We start from the raw sequence: 21,544 nt of genomic DNA, 5'->3' as shown, positions 1-21,544 counted from the left end.
TTGTGTAAAAAAAAAAAAAAAAAAAGGTATAGTCAGTTCTGAATATGTTAAGATAGACACATGACCATGGAACATCTAAGAGACTGTCTGGAAGGGAGCTAAGGCTGGAAATATTTGGGAATCATCAGTCTGAAATTGGTGGGTTAAAAATATAAGAATGTATGATCATCCAAGACAATTTTGTAAAGGGAGGAGATGAGTAAACCATGAATATATTCTTAACTAAGTCCAGTGTGTAAGTAGTAAGCAGACAACAAGTACTCCACAAAGAGAAAGAGAAGGAATGTGGAGACAGAAAACAGGGCCCACAGAAGAGTTCTGTTGGTCAGGAGTATGTACAGATGCTATCGTGAACAAGAAGAGGAATATGTCATGCTCTGAGAATAAAGAGATAAGTAAACGTCCACATCTGGATTCAGAGAAATTTGATATTTAATACAGTGGGCTGGATCACCCCAATTTTCTCAGTGAAGTGGGGAGGGACCTGAGAGCTGAGTGGGTTGCTGGATGAGGATAGGATAGGTATGGTCTCGACCCTGACGATAACAGGATAAAGAGGTAGCATGCTAAATCAAAATTTTGGAGTGTCATTGTACAGTTCCCTCAACAGGGAGCAATGGCTGGCAAAAGAAGGCGGGAATAGAGGAAAATATGACACTAATCTAGGGCTGAGGTCTCATGGGCTGTGGGCCCTAGAAGGATGAGGTTACAGAGTAGGTGAAACATCTCTATACTCCAGGCTGGTAGGAGAGAGATTGAGGCCACTATGAATTTAGGAGAGAGAGAGAGAGAGAGAGAGAGAGAAATCATAAACTGGAAGTTTAAGGCTGAAGAGAAATTGTAAAGAATGAGGATGTGAGAGAGTTGGAATAATAGAATATGGTCAGAAAATGGAATATGAGCTTAAGATCATTAATAACTACATAGGGGCACCCTGTAATGCCACATCCCCCCTCTACACCCCCGGGACCAGGCCCCATTAGTACCAGCCCAAATTCCTCTTTTCTTCCTCAAATTGTATTCATCCTGCATCTCATGCTTTTGAAATCCAGCTAAATGAATTAGGCGAATCTGTTGAACTAATCATGATAAGATATTAATGGCTGATGAATGCTTACTATGTTATCCACCCCAGACAATAAACTTCTGATAATAATGACTTTAAACAGTAGTTCTTAACTAGGGACATAGCAGAGTCCCCTGCAGTGTTATTTCAATAATAAGCTCCCCTTGGGCTCCATCTTAAGAAATTCTGATTCAGTCATTCAGGGATGGGAGCTGAGCGTCTGAATTTTTGCATATATCTCCATTAAAGAGGTAGGTCAGTGGAATAACGACTGGGGAATAGATGAGCCTTCTTCCCTCCCCTCAAATCAATAGCTCCTTCTATATACAGTTGACTTTGGTTGTTGCTGTTACTGTCCTTCTCTGAAGCTTTTCCATGCCCCATCTTTCACTTTTGTATTCACTCCTGATCCAACTTGCAATATCCTAGACAACTTTGGTGTCATTTTCCTCTGGACACAATGATATTTAAGGCCTAAGAAGAACTCATCAGAGACTTTTTTTGAGATTCAGCAATAGATTTGGAAGCTATTGTTTACAGTGGTGGTGTTAATTCAGTGTAAATCTCAAGCCACTGGTGGCCATCTTCCCAGATACTGGTAGGAGTCTATCTACAGAATGAAGCCAAGCAAAGGTAAGCAGAAATGACATATGAGTGCCTATTCCTGTCCCGTTTCTGGAATTTTTCCTTCAACCCTGGGTGCTGCCGCAGTATCCTTCCCAGTTATGGGAGCCAAAAACATCAATTTCAGTCACTTACAGCAGACAAAGCCCTGACTAATGCATACATGGAAGGCAATTTTTTCCTGAGAACATCAACTTGTTATTCATTTCTCAGGATTCATTTTCCTGCATGGATAGGAGAGCCTCATACAATTATATGTCTGATGCTACAGCAGAAGAGAGTAGACCCTCGTTAATGTGACTGAACAGCAGGAAGGGAAATTAGGAAAAAGTTCTAGATTGCAGAATGTATTTTAGGAGAAATGTTACTGTGTTCAAGAACAAAACAGCTGGAACTAGTGTGAAGAGTTTCCCGAGGACCTGTTTTTTGTGAATGAATGTGAAGACAGAGTGGTGTATTTGTGAGTCTGCAAACTTGCCTTCTAACCTTGGTATTGCCACCATCCAGACACATGATCTTAGCTGACTCTCTTGTATTCTCTCAATCCAGGTGTAACTGTCAAATGTCAACTGTATGATTCTAGATTTTTAAAAATCAGCTTTAAAATTCTTAAAGATAAGTTATATAAACATTAAATAATTTTTAAATGTGTAAAGTTGCATAAAATTAGTTTGGTCTCAATTCAAATGCTGTACCTTTTACCTTCTTTATATTTTTACGAATTTTCTTAAACAAAACAAAACAAAACAAAACAAACCTCTGTGACCTTTGTGAAAAGCACGCCATCCCCTTCAGCCCAGTCCCTATCTGAATGTTCACAAATTAGGGTCTGAATCAATGAGCTTGGGATGTACCCAAGTGAACAGGTGGGACCAGTACTATCACAGAGGGAACTCAGAGAAATCTCTATCAACAGCCAAAAGCTATAAACTCACCATTGCTTCTTATTCCTCTTTAAGGCAGAGCTAGAAAGGAGACACTGGATTTCCCTTTAAATTGTCCCCATGAGATAATTAAACACAGATCCTTTATTTCTTAGGCAGTCTCCCATATGGGTAAAAGATGTGAAAGATCAAGGCAACATATGTGAAAATGTGTCAAGTAAAAAGAAAACTCACTTATTTGAACATCTTAAAAATCAAGATAAAAAAAGAGTACCAAGGGAGTCATAAAAGTTAGCTCTAGGCCAGAGAAATGTTGCTTTTAATTTCTATACAGTAGAAGAAAATTTAGCAGCATGATAACACTTCATTAAAAGATATACTTTTAAAGATCTGTATTATCTAATTTGAATCAAGGGGACAGCATAAGGTAGTTTAAACTGACACATGCTGATTTAGCATTTATTCAGTAAACAGGATCTACCGCTTGCTGAAAAATATATAGAACATCTCTTTCAACCCAAGTGTGGTGTAGATTTCAAAGGAATATGGAAGAAAGGAGGAAAAAATAACCCCTACCTTTTATATTCACCCACTTTTTAAGACTGTCCTCAGTCAAGGGGCTTGTGTTCTGTGCATCTGAACAAGTGTCTCTAGGAGCCCATCACTGTGGGCATTCAGACATACACAAATAAAGGTATAAAAACTGAAAAGAGAAATTTTCCTATAACCTTTGAAACAGAAGCACTTCAACTGAAAGCCTTTTGCTTCGTTTTGTATTTCAGGATCCAATATTATGTTTGGTTGTTGGCTTTATTTTTTTTTAATGTTTTATTTATTTCTAAGAGAGAGAGAGACAGCGTGAGCAGGGGAGGGTCAGAGAGAGAGGGAGTCACAGACTGAAACAGGCTCCAGGCTCTGAGCTGGCAGTCAGCACAGAGCCTGACGCGGGGCTCGAACCCACGAACCGCGAGATCATGACCTAAGCGAAAGTCGGACGCTTAACTGACTAAGCCACCCAGGCGCCCCTGGTTGTTTGCTTTAATATGACATTGAAGACTCCTACAGGCATTTATACATACATGAGCTTATTCCTTTGATTTAAAGCTTAGCATGTTGCCCTTGGGAAAATAAGCCATTGGAACAACTTAAGGCTCACTATTTAAGCAGCATGCTGACTCATAACTTGGTCAATATGATACATTTGTTCTCTGGCTTCAGTGGTTTTCAATCCTGGCTGTATATTAAATTGAATGGGGCGCAGACATCACTATGTGTTTTAAAGTCTGCTGCCCGCCTCCCTCCATTCTGTGATTCTTCATCCTTGACTTTGATCTTTGCCCTCTCAGGTAGTGCCCTTCTCTCTTCACTTCCTTCCCTACATGGCACAGACCACACTACCCATCTATTCTATCACATTCCTCCCAAGATTCACAATACAACTATGACTGCAGTTTGGAGCTTCACTCAACGGTTTCTACCCTCATGGAGAGAATAAGCCAAGATTGGAGCTTTTAGAGATTCAAAGTCCCAAATTTAAGCTAGGATTTCAATACTGATAACTTTTTAAAAAATTTTAAATCCAGTTAATTAACATACAGTGTTATATTAGTTTCAAGTGTACAATATAATGTTTCAACCATTCCATGCATCGCCTGGCGCTCGTCACAGCAAGTGTACACCTTAATCCCCATCACCCATTTCACCCATCCCTCCCTCCTCCCCTCTGGTAACTATCAGTTCAGTTCATTCTCCATAGTTAAGAATCTGTTTCTAGCTTTGTCTCTGCTTCACCCTCATTTTTTTCCCTTTGCTTATTTCTCCTGTCTCTTCAATTGCACATATGAGTGAAATCATATGATATTTGTCTTTCTTTGAATTATTTTGCTTAGCATTATACTCTCTAATTCCATCTATGTCGTTCCAAATGGCAATATTTCATTTTTATGGCTGAATAATATTTATTTACCACATCTTCTTTCTCCATTCATCAACCAGTGGACACTTGGGCTACTATCTTGGCTATTGTAAATAATACTGCTATAAACATGGGCGTGCATGTATCCCTTGGAGTTAGTGTTTTGATATTCTTTGAGTAAATACCCAGTAGTGCTCTTGCTGGATCATACAGTTATTCTATTTTCAACTTTTTGAGGAACATCCATACTGTCTTCTACATTGGCCGCACCAGTTTTCTCTACATCCCTGCCAACACCCGTTGTTTCTTGTATTGTTGATTTTAGCCATTCTGACAGGTGTGAAGTGATAGTTCATTGTAGTTTCAATTTGCTTTCCCTGATGATAAGTGATTGCAAGCATCTTTTCATATGTCTGTTGGCCATTTTTATTTCTTCTTTGGAGAAATATCTGTTCATGTCTTCTGCCCATTTTTTAAGTGGATTAATAATTTGGGGGTGATGAGTTGTGTAAGTTCATATGTTTTGGATATTAACCCTTTATTGGACATATCATTTGCATATATCTTCTCCCATTCCATAACTTGCCTTTTACTTTTGTTGATTGTTTTCTTCACTGTACAGAAGCATTTTATTTTGATGTAATCCCAATAGTTTATTTTTGCTTTTGTTTCTCATGTTTCAGGAGACATATCTAGAAAGACATTGCTATGGCAGATATCAAAGAAATTACTGCTTGTGCTCTCTTCTAGGATTTTTATGGTTTTAGGTCTCACATTTAGGTCCTCAATTCATTTTGATTTATTTTTGTGTATGGTGGAAGAAAGTCATCCAATTTCATTCTTTTGCATGTTGCTGTCCAGTTTTCCCAACACTGTTGTTGAAGAGACTGTCTTTTTCCCATTGGATATTCTTGCCTCCTTTGTCTAAGATTAACTGACCATATAATTGTGGGCTTATTCCCAGATTTTTTGTTCTGTTCTATTGATCTATATGTTTATTATTTTGATTACTACAGTTTTGTTATATGACTTAAAGTCTGGAATTGCCATGCCTCCAGCTTTGCTTCCCCCCCCCCCCAAGATTGCTTTGGCCATTTAGGTTCTGTACAAATTTTAGGATCATTTGTTCTAGTTCTGTGAAAAATGCTATTGGTATTTTGATAGGGGTTGCATTAAATATGCAGGTTGCTTTAGGTAGCGTAGACATTTTAACAATATTTGTTCTTCCAATCCATGAGCATGGAATATCTGTCCATTTCTTTGTGTCATCTTCAATTTCTTTCATCAGTGTTTTATAGTTTTCAGAGTATAGGTCTTTCCTCTCTTTGGTTAGGTTTAATCCTAGGTATCTTATTATTTTTGGTGCAGTGGTAAATGAGATTGTTTTCTTAATTTCTCTTTGTGCTGCTTCATTATTGGTGTATATAAATTCAATAGGTTTCTGTACATTGATTTTGTGCCCAATGATTTTAGTGATTTTTTTTAGCAGTGAACATTTCTAACAGATTTTTGGTGGAATCTTTCCAGATTTCTATATATAGTATCATATTGTCTGCAAATACTGAAAATTTTATTTCCTCCTTACCCATCTGGATGTCTTTTATTTATTTATCCTGTCTTATAACTGTGGCTAGGACTTCCAGGACTACTTTTTGAATAAAAGTAGTGAGAGTGGACATCCGTGTCTTGTTCTGTTTTCCCCTAGTTAGGATGATGTTCACTGTGAGCTTTTCATAGATGTCCATTATTATGTTAAGGTACGTTCCCTCTAAGCCTCTGTTAAGGGTTTTTATCGTAAAGGCATGTTGTACTTGTCAAATACTTTTTTTGCATCTATTAAGAAGATCATATTGTACTTATCCTTTCTCTTATTGATGTGATGTATCACACTGATTGATTTGCAAATATCGAACCACCTTCAAAATTCAGGAATAAATCTGACTTGATTGTAATGAATGACATTTTTAAATGTATTGTTAAATTCAGTTTGCTAGTATTTTATTGAGATTTTTTTTTTCCCATGTATGTTCATCAGTGATATTGGTCTGGTGTCTTTATCTGGTTTTGGTATCAGGGTAATGCTGTCCTCATAGAATGAATCTGGAAATTTCTTTTTCTTTTCTATTTTTTTAATAGTTTGAGAAGAATAAACATTAACTCTCCTTTTTTAAAAATGTTTTAATGTTTATTTATTTTTGAGAGACAGAGTATGAGTGGAGGAGGGGCAGAGAGAGAGGGAGACACAGAATCCAAAGCAGGCTCCAGGCTCAGAGCTGTCAGCACAGAGCCTGACACAGGGCTTAAACTCACGGACCAAATGAGATCATGACCTAGGCTGAAGTTGGACACTTAACCAACTGAGCTACCCAGGCGCCTCAGCATTAACCCTTCTTTAAATATTTGGTAGAATTCACCTGGGAAGCCCTTTAATCCTGGACTTTTGTTTGTTGGGAGTTCTGTGATTAGTGATTCAATTTCTTTGCTGATTATCAGTCTGTTCAAATTTTCTATTTTTTCCTGTTTCAGATTTGGTAGCTCACATGTTTCTAGGAATTTATCCATTTCTTCTAGATTGTCCAATTTGTTGGCATATAGGTTTTTGTAATATTATCTTATGATTGTTTGAATCTCTGTGGGGTTGGTTGTTGTTTCTCCTATATCATTTGTGATTTTACTTATTTGAGTCATTTCTCTTTTTTTCTTGATAAGTATGACTAGAGATTTACCAATTTTATTGATTTTTTTTTTAAAGAACAGGCTCCTGGTTTCATTGACCTGTTCTATTGTTTTTCTTTTTATATCATATGTTTCTGCTCTAATATTTATTATTTCCTTCCTTCTGCTGCTCAAGTAGGTTGTTTATTTGAGATTTTTCTTGCTTCTTGAGGTAGGCCTGTATTCTATAAACGGCCCTCTTTTTTATTTCTTCTTTTATTTCCTGGTTGACCTATTCACTGTTTAGTAGCATGTTATTTGAAGCTCCATGTGTCTGTGGTATTTCCAAACTTCCTTGTGGTTGACTTCTAGTTTCATAGTTTGTGGTCGGAAAATATGCATTGTATGACTTAGATCTTCTTCAATTTGTTGAGGTTTGCTTTGTGAGTCAATATGTGATATATTCTTGAGAATGTTCCATGTGCACTTGAAAAGAATGTGTTTTCTGCTGTTTTAGGATGGAATGTTCTGAATATATCTGTTAAGTCTATCTGACCCAGTGTGTCATTCAAAGCCATTGTTTCCTTGATGATTTCTTTTTTAGATAATCTGTCCATTAATGGATCTGGAATATTGAAATCTCCTATTATTATTGATTAGTTCATTTATATTTGCTATTAACTGCTTAATGTTTTTGGGTGTTCCAATGATGGGTGCATAAATATTTACAATACTTATATCTTCTTGTTGGATTGTCCTGTTTATTATTATCTACTGTCCATCTGTGTCTCTTGTTACAGTCTTTGTTTTAAAGTCTATTTTGTCCAACATAAGTATTGCTACTCCCACTTTCTTTGGACATCCATTTGCATCATAGGTGTGGTAGATGTTTCTCCATCCCTTCACTTTCAATCTGCAGATGTCTGGGTCTAAAATGGGTTTCTTTTAGTAAGCATATATGTAGGTCTTATTTTTTATCCATTCTGTCACCTTCTGTCTTTAATTGGAGTGTTTAGTCCATTTACATTTAAAATAATCATTTGATAGATATGTCTTGCCATTTTATTACTTGTTTTGTGGTTGTTTCTGAAGATTTTCTCTGATTCTTTCTCATTTGTCTTTTTTTTGTATTAAATATTTTTTAAATTTAAATCCAAGGTAGTCAACATATAGTGTAATAATGATTTCAAAATAGAATTTAGTAATTCATCACTTACATATAACACCTAGTGCTCATCCCAACAAGTGCCTTCCTTAATGCTCATCCTCCATCTAGCCCATCCCCCTACCCAACACCCCTCCAGCAACCCTCAGTTTGTTCTCTGTATTTAAGAGTCTCTTATGGTTTCCCTCCCTCTCTGTTTTTATCTTATTTTTTCTTTCCTTCCCCCATGCTCATCTGTTTTGTTTCTTAAATTCCACATATGAGTGAAATCATGTGATATTTGTTTTTGTCTGACTTACTTATTTCACTTATCATAATACACTCTACTTCCATCAATCTTGTTGCAAATGGCAATATTTCATTCTTTTTGATTGCTCAGTAGTATTCAACTGTGTGTGCGTGTGTGTGTGTATCATATCTTCGTTATCCATTCATCGGTCAATCTTATCTTTCATGTTTTGATTTTCTTTAGTGATATATTTGGAATTATTTATCCTTATTCTTTGCATATTTATTAGTGATTTTAGATATATGTTTACCATTATGTTTGTATATAACCTCTGCTATATATAACAGTCTATTATCTATTAAGTTGATGGTCATTTAAGTTTGAACCCATTCTTCTCTCCTCCTCACGTTTTAGATATAGGTTGTTATATCCTTTTTTGTGAGTTTCTTGACTTTTTTTAATAGAAATATTCAATTTTATCGCTTTTGTGTTTTCTACCTCTATACTGTCACTTTTAGTCTCTCTTTTCCACTCCAAGAGTTGCTTTTACTATTTCTTACAGGACTGGTTTAATGGTCATAAACTCCTTTAGTTTTTGTTTGTCTGGAAAACTATCTCTACTTCTATTCTGACTGAAAACTTTGCTGGATAGAGTATTCTTGGCTGGAGATTTTTCTCATTCAGCACTTTGAATATATCATGCTACTCCCTTTCGGCGTGGGATGTTTCTGTTGAAAAGTCTCCTGCTATCCTTATGGGTTTTCCCTTGTAAGTTAATAACTGCTTTTTTTTTTTTTTTTCTTGTTTTAAAATGTTTTTCCTTATCATGACTTTTTTCAAATATAATGAAAATATGTCTTGGTGTTGGTCTACTATTGTTTTTTGGGGGGCGAGTCCCCTGTGCCTCCTGGATATGGCTATCTGTTTACTTCTACAGATTAGGGAAGTTTTCATCTATTATTTCTTCAAATAAAAGTGTGCACACCCCCTTTTTCTCTCCTCTTCTTCTGGGATCTCAAATAAGAAAATTATTCTGTTGATGGAATCACTGAGTTTTCTAAGTCTGTTCTTGTTTTTCATATCTCTTTTCTCTCTTTTGTTCTGCTAACGTTCCGTTGCTCTGTCTGCTAGATTGCTAATTTGTTCCTATGCTTCCATCCTGCTGTTCATCTCATGAACTTTGTTTTTTATTTCATTTATTGTGCCCTTTATCTCCACTATGTTATTTTTCATCTCTGTGTAAAGGTCACTCTCATGGCTTCCACTGTTTTCTCAAGTCAGGCGAGTATCTTTAGGATCATTTTCAAAAATCTCTATCAGGCATGTTTCTTATATCTGTTTAAATTCTGTTTCAAGCATGTTACTTTATCTGTGTCATTTAGATTTCTGGCTGTTGCCTTATCCTGTTCTTAGATTAGGGGTAAATTTTTCTGTCTCCTCATTCTGTGTCTATTTCTCCATGTTAAGAAAGTCAGCTGTGTCTTCTGCTCTTGAACATAGTGACTTTATGTGGAAGAGGCGCCCTGCAGTGCAGTGTCCCCTGTTCACCAGAGCCTGGCACCTCAGGAGCACATCCTGTGTGTGTTGTATGTGCCCTGCTGTTGTGTGTGAGTCACTTTTCCTTTCAGTGCAGTCATCTGCACTGACTCTGCCTGTTGTGGGCTGTGCTTGCTGTCGGTGGTGCTAGTGGGACCCAAGCAGGCCGGCTCTGAGGGGGCATGCCCACGGGAAAGTTGGGAGCTGATGGTGGTGTTAGCAGAATTTACGCTGGGCCACTAGTCCTATGCCACCTCCCTGGAGACACTGTAGCTACTGGGGGCTGCATGCCAGCGCAGTGGGGGGCATGAGGCTGGGTGCAGTGCATGGCAGCAGCTGCACACCTGGTGGTTGAGTGGGTGCATGAATGGCTTTAAAAAAAACTTCCCAGCCCTGGGCTGAAGTTGGCAGGCTTGGAGTGGGCAAGTCCTCAGGAGAAGCTGTGTGTGTGTGGTGCGCTGCTAACAGGTTAGGTAGCAAGTGTCTGTGCAGCCCTGCCTCCCTCAGGTAGCTCTGTGTTAATGCTGGGAGTCAGGGGAGGAAAATGGCACCCACCAGCTCATTCATTTTCAGAAAAGTCCCCCAACATCCTCCGAAACCAATACGAACAAGTCTGTCTCCTATTTGTTCCCAGCATTGTTGTAAACTCACCTTTTTAGGTTCCCCCTCTGTGCAGGCTGCTGTCTCTTTAGGGCCACAACCCAGCTATCATTTGCCTTCCATGCTCACCTAGTGCTGTGTCAGCTGACTTTGAAAGTTCCAGGCTCCAAGTCCACCTGATTGTATAAACTTGTAGAAATCAGCCCCTCTGGTTTTTGAAGCCAAACATAATGGGGATTATTAGTCTTCCCCATGTGAGCTTCCTGGTGGGAAGGCCCGTTTCTCTGCCTGCTCCATGCACGCAGCACCCTCCCTCCTGCATGCAGCCCCTTCCTCCTTTCTGACTTTCCTAACCTCCCAGATGCAGCTCTTCTCTATATGTGGTTGTGGAGTTTGTTCACCAGTCTTCAGATCACTCTCCAGTTTATTGACTGGATGTGGATGTGATCTAGTTGTAAACATGAGACATGGTGAGCTCAGAATTCTCCTACTCTGCTATCTTCCCAAGATCCTGCCCAGTAATTTTATTTTTTTTTATTTTTTTTACAAGTAGTTTATTGTCAAGTTGGTTTCCATATAATACCCAGTGCTCATCCCCACAAGTGCCCTCCTCCATGCCCATCTCCCCCCTCCCCCCCCCACACCCATCAGTCCTCAGTTTCTTCTCACCATACAAAAGTCTCTCATGGTTTGCCTCCCTCTCTCTCTCCCACTATTTCTCCCCTTCTTCTCCCCCATGGTCGTCCGTTAAGTTCCTAATCCTCCTATACATGCAAACATATGGTAGCTGCCCTTCTCTGCCTGACTTATTTCGCTCAGCATAACACCTTCAAGGTCCATCCATGTTGCTACACATGGCCAGATTTCATTCTTTCTCATTGCCATGTAGTATTCCATGGTATAGATAAACCACATCTTCTTGACCCATTCGTCTGTTGATGGACACTTAGGCTCTTTCCATGTTTTGGCTATTGTTGAGATTGCCACTATGAACATTGGGGTACATGTGCCCCTATGCATCAGCACTCCTGTATCCCTTGGGTAAATTCCTAGCAGTTCTATTGCTGGGTCCTAGGGGAGTTCTAGTGTTCATTTTTTGAGGAAACTCCACACTGGTTTCCAGAGGGGCTGTACCAGTTTACATTCCCACCAACAGTGTAGGAGGGTGCCCATTTCGCCACATCCTCGCCAGCATCTAGAGTCCTCTGATTTGCTCATTTAGCCACTCTGACTGGCGTGAGGTGGTATCTCAGTGTGGTTTTGATTTGTATTTCCCTGATGAGGAGGAACACTGAGCATCCTTTCATATGTCTGTTGGCCATCTGGATGTCCTCTTTGGAGAAGTGTCTGTTTCTATCTTCTGCCCATTTCTTCACTGGGTTGTTTGTTTTTCAGGTGTGGAGTTTGGTGAGTTTCTTATAGATTTTGGATATTAACCCTTTATCTGATATGTCATTTGCAACTATCTTTTCCCATTCCGTCAGTTGCCTATTAGTTTTATGTATTGTTTCCTTTGCCTTGCAGAAGATTTTAATCTTGATGAGGTTGCAATAGTTCATTTTTGCTCTTGATTCTTTTGCTTTTGGGGATGTGTCAGGTAAGAAATTGCTGCAGTGGAGGTCAAGGAGGTTGTTTCTTGCTTTCTCCTCTAGGGTTTTGATGGTTTCCTGTCTCACGTTCAGGTCCTTTATCCATTTTGAGTTTATTTTTGTGTATGGTATGAGAAAATGATCTAGTTTGCCCAGTAACTTTTTAAAAGAATTTTCTTTCTGTGTTGCTAACACTTCCAGTCACCCAAGAAATAGTCATTGAACACTTAGCACTGTTTTAGGTGTTGGAAGTATAATTTCAAACACAGTAGATGGAGTCCCTGACTTCAAGGAATATACATCTCATGGAAAGAAACAAGGAATAAATATAGACAAATAAATGAATATGCAAATGTGGAGAACTGATACACATCATGAAGAAGCTAAAATAGGATTGTGTCATAAAGGGGGGGCAGTAAATGTGTAGTGGTGAGGTACTGTCTAGGTTGCTCAGGGTAGGGCTCTTAGTGTGAGGTGACTTTTGAGTTAAGACCTGAAATATTATGGAGACAAGCCTGAAAGTACCTAGGGGAGAGCATTTGAACAAAGCGGGAGCAAATGCAAAGGCCCTCGAAAAGGAATGAGCTTGGTGTGTGTGAAGGGCAGAAAGGGGGCCCTGCAGGTCTAGGAGTGGGCAAAGGAGAAAGTAGGGACAATGCAGTCCTAGAGATGGGCAAGGAATGGATCGTGGGGGCCTTTTATATCCTGCAGAGGAGTTCAGGTTTTATCCTAAGTGTGATGGGAGACCAATGAGGGGTTTTAAGCAGGGACTTCAGAGATCTAATACTGACTTACTTCTTTTTACCCCATTGACTCCTTGACCTAAGGCTCTGTTTCCATTGTTCTTCTGACAATAATCTGGCAAAGGTCACCCCATTCTCTTTCTTTCTCCTCCATGGCATTTGGCCCAATAACCCTGTCTCTTCTTCCTTAAAGTCCTCTCTTCTTTAAGTTCCATGACACCCTCTCTCTGGAATTTTATTCTCAGTCTCTTCTTGACTTCTCAGTGTCTTTTGTGGAATTCTCTTTTCCATTTACTCTTAATGGTTGCTATTCAGTACTGTGCTCCAGGCCCTAATTCCTCCTTACTTCATACACTCAACCAAGAAAATATCTTCTACTGCACAGACTTCAAATACATTTCTGTGATAATGATACCCAAGTTTTAGCTCTATCCCATATCTCTTTCCCAGGTTCTGGTCCCATATGTCCATTTGGCCCTTTTGCATTCTCACCTGGATGTGCCCAGGTAGTACAAATTCACTGTATCCCAAACTGAATTCATAAGCATTTCTCCAAAACAGCGCCTCCTTCTACACTTCCTTAGTGTAGAATAGCACCCCATCTAACAAGTTGCTCAAGCTAGAGTCAGAAACGTCACATCTGAGTACTGTCTCTCCATCACCCTCAACACCTGATGATTGGCTCAGTTCAATCTGATTCTCCTTTCATAGCATCTTTCCATTATGCCCACTCTATGCCCACTACAACTGCCCTGAGTTGACCCTTTATCATTCCTGCCTGTGTCAATGCCATGTTTCATAACTCTTATAACTCCCTCAGGTGTTGCTTCTCTCAACTTCACTCAGGATGATATTTCTAAAGTGCAAATCAGTCACACAATCTCCTACTTAAAATCTGTGAGTGGCACTCTACCCCAGCCCCCTTTGCCTGGAGGATGAACTAAGCATGACTTCATAACCCTTCATGATTTGGTTGCTGCCTACTCTACTCCAAACTGATTATCACTCCTTGCCTCAAAGTCCATGACCCAACCATAACAACTACTGGCAGTCTCTTGGCCATGTCTTCTCTCACTTCCCTCAAAGCTCTTCTGTCTTCCTGAACACCAGTCTTTGGGTTACACCTCTTTTCTCTTTGACAACTTCAGCTCTCAGCCTGTAATCACCTCTTGCAATAATTCATCAAACTCAACCCCCACCTCTGACCCCAGTTTTCTCCTCTCATATGCTCCTTTCATAGCATCATAGACCATGTTTTTGAGTGAAGTAGAAAAGCAGACATCCCCCTCTTTATTTAGACCACCACCAAAAATCTTCTTCATGGTTAGAGTAGTTATTGGCACAGCTGGGTCCAGGAGAAAGGGACACTGACCCCATTTGTTTGAAAGAGCCCAGCGTAGTAGCAGCAAAACTATGATTGAGTTTATAAGTCCAGAAAGGGGACAAGGGTATTGAGGCATGGAGGATCTATCCTACCCTCTTGGGCATGGTGACTGATGAGGTTAAGTTCCCAGGGAAGGTTCAACAGGAATCTTAAGCAAATGCAATGATCTGAAAGAGGAAACCATCTCAGGTAGGTAAGAATGTGAGATGTCTTGTTGCCTTTCTGCATGGATGTCCAAATAAACACATGCCTGCACAGATCCTTAAGTATCAGGTGAGCCTCCTGCCTCCAAAACCTTAGTAAATTGTAAGCTCCCAGAACATAGACCAAAGCTAGGAAAAGGGAGAGAATTTATAAATTAACTGAGAGCTGAGCTACCCTGGTGACACAGGAACTTAAAAAAGTAAAGCTGAGTTAAAAAAAAATAAGGACCTATTTCTTCCACATCTGAGTTATGAACTGAAATATATTCCACTTAATATTCTGAATAGTATCCACCTATTTATTTGTTGATCTCTCTAACTAGACCATACCATGCTTTGCCCAGAGCACAGAGTTTGGTTAATAATGGTCATCAGTAAATATATGTGAGAAGAATAAATTAGTGAATACATGTTTTAGTACCAAGATAAGCCACAATTAAGAACTCTGAGGGGTGTCTGGGTGGCTCAGTCGGTTAAGCGTCCAACTTCAACTCAGGTCATGATCTCATAGTTCATGGGTTTGAGCCCCACATCGGGCTCTGTGCTGACGGCTAGCTCAGAGCCTGGAGCCTGTCTTTGGATTCTGTGTCTCCCTCTCTGACCCTCCCTTGCTCATGCTATCTCTATCTCTCTCTCTCAAAAGTAAATAAAACATAAAAAAAAGAACTCTGAGAATCTCAGTCTGCTGGGGAGAGAGACAAGGAGGCAAGTAACTATGGAGCAGTGGATTCTAGTGGAGATACATTTATGGGACAATGGGAACCCTGAAGAGAACAACTAAAATCCTTGCTGGGAGTCCAGGAAGGCTTCACGGAGGAGATGACATTTGTGCTTAGATGTGAAGGTAGACAACAGGTCTTGATAACCAGTTGGATCCTGCATCAGGCCTGGCTGATGATTTCATGCATTTATTATTTGGATACATACTACTTTCACAGAGGGTCAACACAAAAAGTGCACAAAAAGTGCATACAAAGATGTATCAAAGAGGTTCACTGAGTGCAGACGCTGGGAAGAGGCATTTGGAAAGATAACAGGGTAGTGTGCATTTGGGAGAGAGTGAGTCACTCTTCCTTCACCCTTTTTTCACCTATCTATGTTGTGTCATCTCTGCAACTTGCATTCGTATTGTGGTTTCACAAACTGTTCTGTGTGTTGATTCTCCCACATCGTAGAATAGTGCTAAGGTTGAAAGTAAAAAAATGGACTTGATACTTAGGAACTAGCCATGTTTAGGCTGGTTTTGCCCTATTTTCTCTGCCATGGTCTTTTCCAACATACTCACCTAAGTAACTGCAATCTATTGGCCACTGGAAGAAGAACATAGCGCCATGGACTTTGCAAATGTAAAATCTTTATTCAGGCCAGGGCCTGACCTGAGAAGCATCAGGCTCTTTTTTTCTTTGGCCCCTTCCATTCCACATTTACAAAACCTCCAGTCTCTCCTTCCTTCTCCTTCTCATTTCCTCTTTTCTTCCTCCTTCTCCTGTCTTTCTTCTCCTTGCTTCAGCTTGGAGCATGCCAGTGTGAAGCTGTCTGTTAGCAAGCACTGGTCCCAGCTCTGCTGCTACAAACCGAACATTCAGGGCTGTCTAGCCCAGTGGTTCCTACACTTCAATCATCATCAGATTCATCTGAGATTTTTTAAGCAAGTGTGCCTGGCCTCATTTCCATATCTTTGAATTTAAATATTCTGGGGTGAGATCCAGGCACTGGTATTTCTAAATGCTTCCCCAAGAGATTCTAAAGTGCAGTCAGGGTTGAGAATCACTGATCTAAGCTCTCCCTCTATATTAAAAATGTTTTTTTCTGTAAAATGGTCATTGGCCTGAATGATATTTAAGAAAACTGACAACTTTCCAGTCTATGATGTCCCGCTCAAAGGCCTATATTGGTGGATTCCTGGTGAAAAGTGTGGTCATTATTGGAAGTTACAGAGGATGAGAGTGAATCTGATTACAGATAAAATGGGAAGAGAGGTAGAAAGAGGTGGGTTCTGACACTCGGTGCCTGATTAGTCCTGATATTTCTGATACTAAAAGGTTTGTGCTTCTGTTTTGTTTTGCTTTGTTTTGTTTTTCTCAATAGGGATAAGCATACTTCCTTTGGGGAAAGTGCCTTGTACATCATATCTTTGGACATATACTGATGTGATTGAAATCCTCTGGCTTTTTTGTTTGTCGTTTATTTTGTTTTGTTTTCATACAACAGCCAAATAGCCATTTTTGTGGAGCTCCCCAGTCCTACCCAAATTCTGTACGTATGGATATCTGTCAAGAATAAGAATAAAAGATTCCTGAAGCACTTACTCTGGGCATTTTTATTAAGAGGAGAGATAACCAGTGCTTCTCTGTGTTGCCAGATTGGCAGTATAGATCAGTTACTCCAGAAATCTCTTCCCTTCCTGATTTAAGAAGTGGCTTGCTGACAGAGGGAACACTTCAAAAGCCAAGGATCTCCAACATCTGTTGCCGCCGGTATATGCAAGGGTTTCTATGCATGACACCATTATCTAGAATCTTACACATCAACACAACTCTGATTAGTTTAATTTGTCAATGGGTATTAAGTTGAGGTTATTAAAGACTCTAAGTAACCATTCCACTGGGGGCTCAGCATGCTTTAAGAAGCAACATGCCTTGTTGATAAAACATTCTGCTCTTCTGAGTCAGCACAGAAACACTAAGAAATCAAGCAATTCCATCAAAGAAAGCATTTTATGAAAATGAACCCACTTACCAAAAGAGTGAGTCTTCAGTGTCCTTGTCCCCCTTGTCCCCATAATGGCCATTATTTATGGGAAGCCCATAAAGTAGTAGCATTCACTTTCCTTTTTCCCCCTCAGTGTCTCATCTTGAATATTCTGCTCCCAGAGGGAAAATAAGGTTTAGCTTCCTTTGCCTTCTCAAGATCAGACCATTTAGGCTCTTTGTGACATCAACTCTGTCAGTTGGGGTTCCTAGCCATCCTGCTTCATGGTCTGTGATGAGTCAGGCTGGACCCTAATTTATTTGGGGGGAACAGTAGATTAGGGGGTTGGGTGACTGAACTTCAAACATAGACCCCTACACACACACACACACACACACACACTGGCCTTATTAGTTGTGTGGCCCCAAAGTGTTTAACTGAACTTTCTGATTTTACATTTATTTAGTAAATGTAAAGGGCCTCTGTGAGGGACATGAGTTAGAGTGTTTAAGAGTATGTTTTCTAAGCTTTAAAATGTCATACACATTCAAGGTATAGTTCATATCTTCTTTCAGAAAGTTAAGAAATTTCCTCTCATTGGGGACTTTCACAATTTCCAGTGAGTGATCATTTCTTTCAGCTGGCAGACAGTATTTGTTGCAGGCTGAAGTATGTCCTCCTGAATGTGTCCTGACACCCAGTACCTGTGGATATAAGGCCTCTGTAGCTGATCAAGTTCAGGTGAGGTCATGAGGGGCACCTGGGTGGCTTAGTCAGTTAAGCATCTGACTTCTGCTCATGTCATGATCTCACGATTTGTGGGTTCAAGCCCTACTTCGGGATCTGTGCTGACAGCTCAGAGCCTGGAGCCTAATTTGGATTCTGTCTCCCCTGCTCATGCTCTGTCTCTCAAAAATAAATAAACAGTAAAAAATTTGAAAAAAAAAAGATGAGGTCATGAGGTGGACCCCTAATCCAATATAACTATATCCTTATGAAAAGGGGGAATTTGAACACAGAGGCAGAGACACATAAAGAAAGAAGACAGTCATCTATAAGCCAAGAAATGCCTGAGGCTACCAGAAGTTGGGGAAAAGCCTAGAACAGGCCTCACTGCCCTCAGAAGGAACCAACTTCGAGGACACTTTGATCTCAGACTAGCGTCCAGAACTGTGAGACAATATGTGTTGGCTATTTAAGCTACTCCGTTTGTGGTCTTTTGTTATGGCCACCCCAGGCGACTAATACATTATTATTTCTGGAAGACCTGAGATGTCCCGTAGCTGAAGTTCTGAGCAAGAATCTATTCAGTTTCCAGCAGGGGCTGTTCTCAAGCAAAATAAGAACGAGAGGTCATGATCTCAGACTTGCTGCCTTTGACGTTTTCGGGGTTTAGGTGCCTTGAGATATTTAGCCAGACATACTTGGACCCACATCACCTGTACAGGAGTCTGATGTGTGGGTACCCGTCCTCCACATAACCTCACCTCTACTGCCTGATTCCATATGGGCAGGCTTGGATCCATGAATACTTATAGAAGAAATTGAAAGTGCTTAGTTATATAATTTTAACTTTTTCAAGCCAAATTCCACTGTGTTTGCATACCTAAACCATTATGAAGGGTGACTCTCAAATGTAAAATGATGATTCATAAAACCTTCCTATGTACTTGGCTCAAGTTTGAATTCCAGCCAATCCTTGTCTTGATTCTCTGAGGTGATAGATAAAGAAGTCCCTGTAATACAGGGGTATCACCCCACACTGCACATTTGCATCAACTCTGAGTTCTTAGAAATACTGATGCCTGGGGGATGCTGCCCCCAGAGATTCCATTTCACCCTGCATCTGGTGGGTGTCTCCCGCACATTGAGATTTTAAAACTCCAGGGGCGCCTGGGTGGCTCAGTTAGTTGAGCATCTGGCTTCGGCTTTAGGCTCACGGTTCGTGGGTTCAAGCCCCAAGTTGTGCTCTGTGCTGACAGCTCGGAGCCTGGAACCTGTCTTCGGATTCTGTGTCTCCCTCTCTCTCTGATCCTCCCCTGCTCCTGCTCTCTCTCTCTCTCTCAAAAAATAAATAAAACATTACCAAATAAATACATAAATAAATAAAATAAAACTCCAAGCCAAGATTGAGAACCATTGGTCAAGCATAGGTTCTCGACTCAGCCACAAGGGAGCCAGAACTAGGCTCCGCCATTTAATGGCTGTGCTACCTTGGACTTGTTCATTTGTGAAACAGGGGTGATAGGAATACATACCTCATAGTATTTATGTAAGCAGTTAAAAGAAATGATGCATATAAAGTGCTTGACCCATATCACGTGTTCTCAGAAATAAACATTTCCTCAGAAATAAATCAACTTATGGATTTCTGGTCTTGTTGGGTGTTTTGAAAAGGTGAGATAAATGACCCTAGGCTAGCACATCACAAAAGCATGTTGGCCATTCATAAAACTTAGGTCTGGATGATGAGAAGTCGTCAGTCACAGCTTGTGATTCATCTGGAAAAAGAAAAAAAAAACTTTCTGTAAAAGGTTAATTCTTTTAAAAGGATGTTACAGAGCAAATACCCTTAAAGTGTTTCTATATTTCTCAATCTGCTCTGACAAGTTTTCTATACTCTGTGACTCAACTCAAAGAATGGAAATCAAATTAACAGGAAATAAATGGCCTAATCTTATTTTCAGGAGATCACAGGAGGTCAAAAGTGCTTTAGGAACAAGAAGCATTTTCCTATTAAGCAAAGTGAAAATCATAGACATAGTGAATTTAACCCCTCTGTACCCTCTGCCCCTATAGAAAATACTAACCTGCTACTCTTTTTGATCTCATAGTGCCTATAAGGATTATGTTATTAAATCACACACACAGACATTAAAGGAAAGGCCATAGAGTAATCTACCCCCTTTTTCATAGAGAACTCATCATCTCAGAAAACTATTTTCAAGTTCTAATGTGACTGATTTGAGATGTCTACTGTGTAGAGAAAAAGCGTGGACAAAATGGGGCAAGAATCACATTATGTGGTTTGTGTTATAACTTCAATGTATGTTAAATATTCAGTTATAGAAAGTTTCCCCTCACATTTGTAATTATCAGCTGACACGTTCATTTAAATGTTGTCAACAAGAAATCAGAATTCTCACTTTTTAATGCTTCAGTGGAAAGAAAGCCCTTAAGGTCTGATCTCTCTCTCTCTCTCNTCTCTCTCTCTCTCTCTCTCTCTCTCTCTCTCTCTCTCACACACACACACACACACATGCACGCACCTCATTTTAAAGGTTCTATCAAGCCTTTCTTTGAAAATGAATTTCTCTATTTCCTGATCCAATAATGTCAGCCTAATGGCTAAGATACCCTTGTTTTTATTCTATAATAATATGAACAATTTTCATTTTCTCTTCATTTAATACTTTTAAAAACACAATATGCTTTCTGTAAAATAGAGGGATTAGAAAAACAATGTCTAGTTAAAAATGAAATCCAGATTTTTCTCTCTGTTTTCCCAATTTTTATAAAATACAAGCTCTGTCAACAAGAGAAATGGTCAAACAAGCTTGTTTCCAAGAAGCCTCGCCCCTTAAGCATGAGACCCCCGCAGGGGAAGGTGAATAAAGATTACTGTATGTGTGCAGCAGTAATTCTGTAATTAATTTGTTTTGAGCTTTGTGAAAAGCATGCTTTGTCCCTACATAAAGAGAGGGCTTTGTAGTTTTCGCCAGTTATTTTATCATAACCCTCAATCGGCTGAGCCTTTTACATTCTTCTTTCCTAGATTGAGTACTCGTTGGCTACATTCCTTTTTCCTTTTTTAATCCCCTTTTGTTAAGGTGACTATCCAGAGAAGCATGTGTGTGAGGGAGGTGGCTGTGCTCACATAAACCTTAAAGCTTTCTTTTTTGTTCCAAAAGCCATGCCTCTCCAAACAGCTATGGAATGTCCTGATAATTTAAATAGCAAAATGCACTTTGGCTAGCGAACTGCCCAAATCCTGGTCTCTACCACTAGATTAGAAAATTGCTTAACATCACCTAGCTATAATTGAAAAGGTTAGATGTGATTTAAAGGAGAAAAGAAAAACGCAGCTGAATTTAGGCAGAAAATGAGTACTACAAAGGAGTAAAAAATGAGACAAGGTTTTAGACCCCTGTTTTTCAAAGAAGCTTCTGATGGCTTAGAAGTAATGATTTCATAAATAAGAGCATGATCTATAACCACATAGATGTGCGGACGTATGTAGAAATATAAGATCAGAGACAA

At 39.6% G+C, this 21,544-nt stretch overlaps 1 long non-coding RNA gene across 1 annotated transcript in view; it reads right to left on the bottom strand.

The window, feature by feature from the left end:
- LOC144226998 (uncharacterized) overlaps window positions 1-17,497 on the bottom strand; it is a 31,188-nt gene extending 13,691 nt beyond the window's left edge. The window contains exon 1 of the long non-coding RNA XR_013333806.1: window positions 17,333-17,497. This is a non-coding gene — a long non-coding RNA (uncharacterized LOC144226998). The remainder of the gene's footprint in view (window positions 1-17,332) is intronic.
- Window positions 17,498-21,544: the final 4,047 nt, after the last annotated feature.

This window comes from Crocuta crocuta, unplaced genomic scaffold (genome assembly GCF_008692635.1).
Source record: "Crocuta crocuta isolate KB4526 unplaced genomic scaffold, BGI_CrCroc_1.0 scaffold32, whole genome shotgun sequence".
NCBI lineage: Eukaryota > Metazoa > Chordata > Mammalia > Carnivora > Hyaenidae > Crocuta > Crocuta crocuta.
This window is presented reverse-complemented; position numbering and strand designations above follow the sequence as displayed.